This window comes from Physcomitrium patens, chromosome 5, assembly GCF_059467195.1.
Source record: "Physcomitrium patens ecotype Gransden chromosome 5, ASM5946719v1, whole genome shotgun sequence".
NCBI classification, from domain to species: Eukaryota; Viridiplantae; Streptophyta; class Bryopsida; order Funariales; family Funariaceae; genus Physcomitrium; species Physcomitrium patens.
The window spans coordinates 3,974,966-3,984,255 of record NC_143414.1 but is presented as its reverse complement, the minus strand read 5'-3'; positions in this window follow the sequence as shown (position 1 = coordinate 3,984,255).

Below are 9,290 nucleotides of genomic sequence, written 5' to 3'. Positions count from 1 at the left end.
TGTCTCAGAGAAAACCAAAGGAGAGGCCACTTCTTCAAGCAGATTTTTCGAGGATTTAGAGGAGAGATTCAGAAAGCTTGCATTTTGGGCTATAATTTTGGTGTATAAAATTTTTTATTTGAGTTTTGTATAAAGAAATTAAAGTTTTTTGAAGTTAGAATATGAATTGTTTACCAACTGTCACTCTTTTAAGCATACAGAAAGTTGTAGAATGTTTTCTCGAAACAAAAGATATCATTAGAAAGTTAATTTAAAGGACTACAATTTTCGTGAAAGGATTGTTAACTTTGAGTCTACAATGAGAGAATTATGGCTATTTAAAGTCTAGATGTGAAATTTGTATCTACTGTCACTCTTTTGAGCATACAAAAAGTTGTAGAAAGGTATTTAACAATTGAAAGGTGGAGTTGGAAAGTTGACTTGAAGGGCTTTTTCTATTGTGCAAGATTTGATGAAATCAGATCTGAAGTGAGGAAGAAATGGCTGGTCGAAGTCAAAGCTTGCAAATTAAGGAAGTAAGTAAACTGAATTGTTGATGATTATGTTTAGATCTATTTTTTTTGAGCATTTTTGAATTAATTTTGGCTCAAACTTACCAAAGGTGTAGTTATAATATTAAAAAGCTACACAAAAAAAATTCATATCATTTGAGAATTGGATTTGTAAGAAATTACAAAATCAATATATAGGTGTTTGTAAGTCAACATGTAAAGGTTGTGCTAATGAAATTGTGTTATCTAGAGTTTTTTAAAGAATTGACAGTTGAAAATTGGATATAAAAGAGTTAAAGGTACTGCCTTACTTTTCAAAAAATTTGAGCTCATTCTAATAGTTGGATTGAGAATTATCAAATTTTAAAGTTCAATACATCAAAGGGATTCGGTATTGAAGGAATTATGGAATTACAAGGATTTTACTACCACAAAAAGGGTTTTGGAAATTATGAAAGATTTGGAAATTATTGATTGATTTTACTATTACTAGATGTTTGATAATTATTATTTATTGCTATAACTTTTACTATTATTAGAGGCTCGATAATTATTATTTATTGCTATAACTTTTACTATTATTGGAGGTTCAATAATTATTATTTATTACTATAAATTTTACTATTATTAGAGGTCTAGTAATTATTATTTATTACTAAAACTTTTACTATTACTAGAGGTTTGATAATTATTATTTACTACTACAACTTTTATTGTTATTGGAGGTTTGATAATTGTTATTTAATGCTACAAATTTTACTATTACTAGAGCCTTGGCATTTGATGTTTATTGCTACTATATTTAATATCATGGAAAAGAATAAAAACAAAATTATAAATAATCTTAGAATATTTTTTATCTTATGATTAATTGAGAATTTAATATCAGCCAAAAGTCCAGCGCTTTCTCAAGGCAAACTCTCTTTTCCTTTACAACGGTAACTGGACTTGAGGTGCCTTCTAGATAACGATGCCATTCTTGAAATGAATCCATGATTGCAAAGAGCTCTTTGTCATGGATCTCATAATTAATCTCGTTTATTGGAAATTTCCTCGAATGAAAAGCTATTAAGTGGAGTTTGTCATCTGTTTCCATTTGTAACAATACGACACCTATAGCAAAATCTAACGCGTTTGTTTTCAAAAAAAAAAATAACTTGAAGAAGTCAACACAATATAAGATTGGTGCAAAAATAAAATCCTTCTTTAAAGCATCAAATGATGCTTTTGCTTTTTTATTCCACTCAAGTTTGTCTTTACAAGTCAAACGTGTAAATGGAGCTACATCTTGAAAAAAATTCTTGATGAAGATTCAATAGAAATTAGCAAAACTCAAAAAGCATTGCACATCTTGTATTGTTCTTAGAATCTTCCAATCTATGATAGTTTGAACCTTCTTGGTATCCATCATAAGGCCTTCGTTGAAAATAATTTTTACTAAAAAGACAACTTAAGTAGTGTGGAATACATACTTTTCCAACTTGACATATAATCCTACATTTTTAAGTTTCTGTAACACGCAACAAACATGAAGCTTATGTTTTTCTATGTTGTTACAATAGATTAGAATGTCGTCTTAATAAAAAACAAAACAATCATCTAAAAACTCACAAAAAACATCAATCATAAGATGTTGAAAAGCGGTCGGTGCATTCGTGAATACAAAAGGCATGACATTATATTCAAAGTATCCATACTTAGTTTGAAAAGCAGTCTTCTATTCATCTCCTTCTTTGATACAAACTAAGTTATATGCTCCTCGTAGATTTATTTTGATATAGAACTTTTCTTGATTGAGTTGGTTAAGAAGTCTTAAAATCAATGGCAAAGGATATCTATTTTTGATCGTGATCTTGTTGAGTCCTCAATAATCCACACACATTTGCAAAGATCCCTCTTTCTTCTTCACAAATAAGATAGGAGCCCCGACTAGAGATTTAGAATGGCGCATGAAGTTCTTTGCCAAATTTTCATCAATGAGCTCTTTTAATGCAGCCAACTCATTCTGTGATAAGCTATAGATTGGTCCAAATAGTGGTTGAGATCTTTCTTGCAAATCAATTGAATAATCATAAGGTCGATACTTAGAGAAAATATCTACATTCTTCTATTTATAAACGTCTTAGAATTCTTGATATTGATTAAGAATACTACTCGACGTTGTTTCACCATTAGAAATAGATGTAGCATATATATCAAAAGATGATCCTTCTTTTTCAACATGCATGAAAGCTTTTGCACTTACTAGTAAAGGTTTGGACATACTGGATTTATATGCTTCTACTTTACTAACGCGATCTTGGATTATACTATCAGAAAACTTAAGGTTACAAGAAATCTAATCTATTTGAGGATTATATTTTTTTAGTCATAATAATCTTAAAATAACCAGATTAGAAGGAGATTTTATTACATTAAATACTACTATGTTGTTATGATCTTTAATTGCTACATCTAAAGGAATAGTTTCATGGATAAAATTTCCAAAAAACAACGAACGACCATCTATGACTTCTACATGTATGGATTTAACTTTCTTCATTAAAGGTATTTTTTGATTTTTGGCAAAATCTTCGTCTATAAAACATGCTAAAGCTCTTGAATCTAACAAGGTAAAAACTTTGTGATTATTAGATCCTAAATATACTTCAATTATAAAATAAGGTGATGGGTTTGAGAAGAAGATAGGATCTTTATTAGATGTTCCATATGATTCCAGCCACATGGTCCCTATTGTAATTGGAGATACACATTTTTTGACACATTATCTTCTTTGGTAATTGTACTCCTCATTTTGTAATTCTGTTGCTTCTTTGGACATTATTGAGCAATAAGCTTAGCTTTTCTACAATATAAACACAACCCCTCTTAGCAATGTCGAGTCTTTTTTTGCTTTGTGAGAGGTTTAAAATGTATCATATCAATTTGTATTAGTTTCAGCTTTGATGAATACGTTTCAAAAAACTTGGGAGCTGTCGCCATTACTTGACTTGTTCTTCTTTAACCAAATCTTTGTTCTTGATGCCTTTCAAATAAACAATTGTTACATGCAATGACTTAAGTAATAAATTATTTCAAAGATTCTATTTTTGTCAAGGACAAGAACTCGATGAAAAAACAATTCAGACAAGTGAGCCTTCACTCAAAGAGAGGTAACAAAATATATATAAACAAGTATATATATTGAAAGAGAAACTGAAATGGCTATTGCCAAAAGACAAGAAAACTAGAGACCCTTGAAACTAGACTAGAAGCAAGAAAGGAGTTGACAAGAGTGAAGAAGCCTTCACTCTTGTCTCTATATATACTATCTAACTAGGGGCTACGTGGCGACGTTCTATAGGACCTCCAATATAAGTTGACTTTGTAGGACACATGCCTTGACTTACAAGGCAAGTTTTTCTATGTGTGGGCCACATAGTTAGCTTGATCTTCAAGCTAATAACATGTGTGGCACATGGCCAACTTGTTGACCACGTTTCTAATCCAAAAAGTCAATTAAAGACACCTATGAAGTCAAAGCAGCATCTAAGAAGCTTTTAAGAAGCTTCCATATTAAATATTATAGAATTAACTTACTTTTACCTACTTTTACTTACTTCTACTTATTTATATATGTAATTATTAGCTTACATGATTATGGCTGTGACAATTTTTTACATTGTTAATAACAAATCTTTGACGCTATCCTTCAATCCATATCAAAATTGGTTGATAAGTGCTTTGTCATTCTAGTCCACATCGGAAGCGAGCTTTTGGAATTTGATAGCATATATAGTGGCTGATTATGATCCTTGTCGTAAGAATAAAAGCTTGGTCTCTGCTACTCGTTCTTGATCACTTTCTCCGAATGTGGCCATAAATACTTCTAGGAATGAATTCAAATCATAAAAGAGTTGTGAATCTTTTTCTATTAAAGGTGCAAATCAAGAGAGAGCACTTCTTAATAGTAGTGCACCTATGAATCCGACTTAGATAAATCCATTAAGATATTGGAAAGGATGCAACCTTAGAGCTTGACTTATTACAAAAATCCTCAAACTTTTCATCTTGTTCCATCAAACTTCTCAAGCATACTAATCCTTGTCCTTGTCATACTTCTAGAAGCAAAACTCCTTGGATTTGGTTATAACGTTGATCTATTTGCTTCTTTCAACTGCACAACTTCTTGCCGCAAACTCTAAACTTCTTCCATATGTATAGGCATAGTACTTCCATGATTCACATTAGAAATACGTGAGATTTCCACTCTTAGAGTATTGACAAGCTCATGAAGATCTACCATAGTTGCAAATCTATTCTCACTTCCGTTGAGAGTAGAATCCATAATCTTTCCTTTCATAGACAACTCAAACAAATTCAAAAGTTAAATTAGAGGAAAATAATCCATAATTTCTAAAAATAAATCCGACTAAGAGAGGTAATCCTTTGTTTTTAAGAAAAAGATTAATGTTAGAAAATATATATATATTTTTTAAATGTGGATAGTCTGCAATCTTCAAAATACAACAATAGAAGTGGGGTAATCCATTCACTTCTAAAACAAGATAGAAAAAATATATTAGCACTCTTATCAAACTGTCAAGGATATGAATCTTGAAGAAAGAGAATCCTCAATATACTCTTCTATCACTGAAGAGAACTAAAAAGTCACTCAAAAGGTGATGTAATATTAACTAGAATGGCTATTGCCAAAAATAAGAAGATTAGAAAGTCTTGAAATAATACTAAGATTAGAAAGGCATTGACAAGAGTGAAGAACGCTTCAGTCTTGCCTCTATATATACTAACTAACTAAGAACTACATGGCAATATCCTATAGGACCTCCAATATGTGTTGACTATGCTAGCGACATATCTTATCTTGTAAGGCAAGTTATATATGTATGCACCACGTAGTTGCCTTGTTCTACAAGCTACTAAACGGAGATAACTTGTTCCACAAGCTACCAATACATGGTTAACTTTTAGACTAAGTTTCTAACCTACAAACACATCTAAAGTCAAAACTGCATCTATGAAGCTTCTAGGAAGCTTTTCTAGAAGACTTTATGAAATTAATCTATATTTATCTACTTCTACTTAATCATATAAGTAACTATTGAGATAAATGTATATGTTCATGACAGAAAGAAGCCATTTTTATGGCTCATACAACACAAAGGAGAAGTAGTAAATACATAGGGAAGACAAGCTAGTGCAACCATTAATACCAATTATCTCTTATTTTCTTTTTTTAAATCTAAAACTAATCTAGAAAATTTTTAGAAATATCAACAAGTACCTAAAATTTGAGACTTTGTAACCTCGTTTGATAAACTTATTGCAAATCCTTAAATATAAGGGATTTTGGAAAGCATTTTTTTTTTAAAATAAGCTATCTTTGAACTTATGTTCTTTTATTTTTTTAATATAAAATATGGTTTCAATTCAAAATTTTATATTTATAAACTATGAGGATTCAAAAAAACAACTTTATCTTTTTGGTATAAAATATAAAGTGACCTCCATGTAAAAATTCTAATTTAAAAAGATTTAATATAGTATGGATAAATGAGTTGATCAACTCTTAATAAAAAATGGTAAAGGATTTTAATTAAGATGTTAGCTTTTTCAAGAGATGGAATAATTTTTTGACTGCAAAATATCTTTTAGATACAAGAACAAATCAATCAATTAAATATAATTTTAGAATGGTATAAAGTGGCTTAATTACAAAAAAAAAACTTATGAGTTTTAGTTAGTAGTTACATGACTTAAAAAAATACTTTGCTTCTTTTGGTATTAAGGGCTAAGATGTCAATTTGTATATTATAATCTTTACTATCAATGCATTAAAATTAAATTCTACTTTAATATTAGATGTATAATTTATATTTTTTTAAAAAAATTAATCACTAAATAAATGATTTATTATATCCATCTTAAAGTTATATATATAATAAATAAAATAAACAAAGAATATTTTCTTAAATATTTAGTAATTCTTGCTATTTGATGAATTTTTATTTTTAATAAATATAAAATATTAAGATATTTTTAATAAATATTTTTTAGAAATTATATCAAAATTTCTTAAATTCTTTTTATGTTTATGTCTTAGAACTTATTATTAATAAGTATAAAATACATAATATACATGTTTGCATATTATACACTCTATTAGGATTTTAAAATAAATAAAATGCCAAAAATTGCAATTATAATACTATCCAAATACTTATACAAAATCCAAAGGATGTAGATTTATAAAAAAAATAATCATATTAAAAATTTGTAAGTATTTTTATTTTTTAGTTTAAACAGTCTTTTGAACTAAAATTGTATTTAATATATATATATATATATATATATATATATATATATATATATATTAAAATTTTAAAATTCATATTTTAAAATTATTTAATATAAAATATACATGTACTAATAAGATATTGTGTTTTATAAATCTTATTTCTTTAGTATTTAATTTTTTTCATTCACAAAAGATAATTAAAATTACAATAATTTTAAAAAAACATATGTTTATAATAATTTGCCATACACATCCATGCTTTAAGAATTATCTTTTATATCATGTATTTTGTTAAAAATAACGATAAATTTCAATGAATTAGTGTAAACTATGCAAAATGATTATGTTTTATTATTTTTGAAATTCTACAAGTTCTAAGCTTTTACTTAGAATGCATTGGCTTCTAATGCCATATATTAGTATTCTTTTAGTTTTCTTTATGTCTTTACTAACCTATAGAAAATACTTTATTAAACTTTGAATAATTTTTATGGTATGAAAAATTTATTCTAGATTATGTTAAAAATAACAAAATTATAGATGCATGCAAAGATCAGACAATGAAAGAAAAGAATATAACTCGTCAATTTTTAAAAATTTATATCATTCTGAAAAAGTTTTATTTTGTAATATAGATAAGTTGGATAAGTACTTAAAAATATATAAATGATATATATATTTTTAAATTGAATTATTTCTAATTATAAATTTTTAGAAAGTTTAAATTTTCAAAAAATCCATACCAAAAGACAAATGTATAATACTAATTGATATTAAAACTTGAAAAAAATAAAGTGAATTATAGGAGCTATAATACTTTGTAAATTTTTTGATGTTTGTATGAAGATTACAAAGTAATCTACATATCATGTTATAACTAATTAATCTTGTTTCTATGGCAAATAGACTCTTATATTATAATCTTATTGTATTAAAACTATTAAGATAAAGATGAGGAATTTTTCTACCAGAAGATATAGAAATTTAAAAATTAAAAAGGTTTTTTTGAATCTTTTATTAGATAAAGAAGTCAAAACAAAGGAAACTATTTTTTATTGCAATTTTAATTATATATAATAGTATCTTCAATTTTTTGGTATATACAGAATACAGAATACATATATAAAAATACAGAAATTATTGAATAATATTTTAAATGTATATAAAAAAAATAAAAATTCAAAAACAGCATGTATTCTTTTGATTTTTTGGCCACATTGAGTATTATATATATATATATATATATATATATATATATATGGACATAATTATTTTTCTTAAAGATTAATTTAATGAATGATATGTTTATTTAATTTTAACCTTCTTTTTTTTTTGAAAAGATAGATTGAATTCTCAAAATTTAAATTTCATAGTTATAATTATAATAAAGACTAATAAGTATATAGTTTAAATAACTTTGAAGTTATTTTTGTATTTAAAATTTAAATGTTAAGATATTTAGGCTTTGTAATGTATTTTTTAAGATATTATCTTAATCTTAATACTTTTAAATCATCTTCACATGTTTTATTCTATAATACAAAAAAGTCTTAAAGAAGAAAATTTTAATTCTATTTGATCTTAAAATATTTTTATTCGGAAAATCTTTGATGGCCTTATATAACTTTAATGTAGCTAGAGTTTTGAATTATGATAGATCGGCATTTTAATCAAGCATAGTCATTAAATCAAGTCAATCCTTAAATTTATCAAATAGATCAAATGTTTTATTTCTATCTTTAACATACTTAAAATACTTATTTATAGAATTGTAATTTTCTTTTCTTGATCTAAATGTATATATTTAAGATATTTTTATTTGCAATCATATGATTCAAATAATTATTTAGAACATTAGATTTTTATATATTTTTTAAATTATTACATTAGTTTTTTATTATTTTTTTCTTTTGAGTATCTTATAATTGGACGTGATTTTGATTTAATGTTATTTAATTATTTTATCTTTTATATATTGCAATTTTTTTTTAAATTTTATAACCTAATTTTAAATATTATTTCTATTCTAATATTTCCTTTGTAAACTTGTTTATCTTGTCTTTTGCAAAAATGCCTATAAAATCTTAGAAATAGTTAGAATTTTAATAGTAAAATCTATAGTATCATTTTACATTAATATTCCTAATACTTTTTCTTGAGCTTTTTTATTTTTTTACATATTTATATATATGTAATCTATCTATTTCTTGATACTTATAACAAATTGGAATAATTAAACCAAAAGAGATGGATCTTTTTTTAATTTATATTTAGAAATTATTTAAATTAAAACTTATTAAATATACATAAAATTAAATAAATATTCTAAAAATTATTAATCCACTTTTTCTATTGTCTTACAAATATTTGATTGCATTGTTTATAAGCAAGTAGTTTATAAGATTCAAATGTCTTATTCATAAGTCCTACAATGTATGTTTCATTTTAATATATATATATATATATACAATCTAGTTTATTTATAATTAGTATTTTAATTT